General features: G+C 42.9%; 1 long non-coding RNA gene across 1 annotated transcript; it reads left to right on the plus strand.

The window, feature by feature from the left end:
• The first annotated feature begins 78 nt into the window (after positions 1 to 78).
• On the plus strand, positions 79 to 1,419 carry LOC111655162 (uncharacterized). Its single transcript, XR_015437208.1, has 3 exons — positions 79 to 215; positions 1,037 to 1,197; positions 1,283 to 1,419. It is a non-coding gene; the product is annotated as an uncharacterized LOC111655162 (long non-coding RNA).
• Positions 1,420 to 1,533: the final 114 nt, after the last annotated feature.

A 1,533-nucleotide genomic window follows, 5' to 3' on the forward strand; every position in this document is an offset into this window, starting at 1 on the left:
TGGACCTCACACTTGGTTAAAACTGTAGCACTCTGTTTTGTGTCTGATAACAGATGCTTTGTGCCTCTCTGTCTTACCAGGGTGCATCCATTCTTCTGATGCTGAATGCCTCTCTGCCAGGAGATCAGCAGTTCAGAAAAGGTATCATTCAATACCTAAAACAGTTCAGTGGATTTAACACAGACACCAACGACCTCTGGAACAGCCTTACACAGGTGTGTCTGTGTGTGTCTGTGTCTGTGTCTGTGTCTGTGTGTCTATGTGCCCTTTTGTTTTTTGGTGCAATTTTCATTGATTATATTGGATACTACACATCAGCAGTTTATCTCTTTGGCTACTACCCTTACGTCCCCTCTGCAGTCTGTCAGCCAACCATCTGGCTAAAGTTTATTTTCCCTGACATCAGCTGCTTTTAGCGTGTGTTATTGTCATCACATAATCACACCTGATCAGTGTCACAGGAGCTACATTATTGACATAAAAGGCAGAAAATGACTTGTGATTATAGTTGATAATGTTATAATGTTGTATGGAAGTCAGAGGACAGGATACTTTAGATACAGACATTACATTGGATAATTACTGTCAAAAGGGCTTGCACCAAGTGCCCTTAGTTTAATGGCAGTCTGCCATCTCATTACTTGCCCCTGCTGCTTCTGTTGAAGCTTTAGTTGCACCTGCCTAGTCTTGCATGAGTCATTAGGAGGTATGCCACGATACTACCAGTCCTAAAAATCTGTTAGTATTAAAAAGTTAATTAAATGGCAAAACAAGAATAGTGGATTTTGAGCGTGTTGAGGCTTGGCTTATTTAGTTAAAGGACATGGTTTAGATGGAATCTCTGAGTTGTGTGAACTTTTTGTGGATATCCCATTTATCTATTTGCCTCTGGTAATATGCTGCAGAGATCTCATAATTGTACCTCAAATCTTCACAAACTCTCAGACCTCTCCCACAATTATCTTCATATATACAGAAAAGACAATGAAAATGGTGTTTGCCTGCACAGACTCTGGATTTCTCTTCCTGTCCTCAGGTCGAGGTCTCAACGCAGCACCAGAATGTGTCAGAGATGATGAGCTCATGGACATCACAGAAAGGCTTCCCATTGGTCACTGTGAGCCGCAAGGGAAGTCAGTTGACCCTCACACAGGAGCACTTCCTCCTCACATCTGACAATGCCACGCATACTTCCAGGTGGGTTACATTACCACACACGCAGACACACGCACAGATCATAGAAACACGCCATAACCATAACTGCATTGTGCACTCTCTTCAGCCTGTGGAATGTTCCAGTGACGTACGTAAACGACAGCTGTAGTTTGGCCCCTGAGTGCAGACAGGTGTTCACTCTGAAGAACAAGACAGGTAAAACACCAAGTTTTAATCTTCTATCTTGAACGAAGAGTAAGATATTTTAATCTACACAGCCCTGGCTCTGTAAATGGGAAATAAACAAAGTGACTCACACCAAGCAGCACAGCACTATTCCAGCCAATCAGCAACAGGGGGCATTTGTGCCTGTGCACA

This window comes from Seriola lalandi, unplaced genomic scaffold (assembly GCF_002814215.2).
Source record: "Seriola lalandi dorsalis isolate HSWRI2012SDOR001 ecotype SW California unplaced genomic scaffold, Sedor1 jcf7180001975141, whole genome shotgun sequence".
In the NCBI taxonomy this organism is placed as follows: Eukaryota; Metazoa; Chordata; class Actinopteri; order Carangiformes; family Carangidae; genus Seriola; species Seriola lalandi.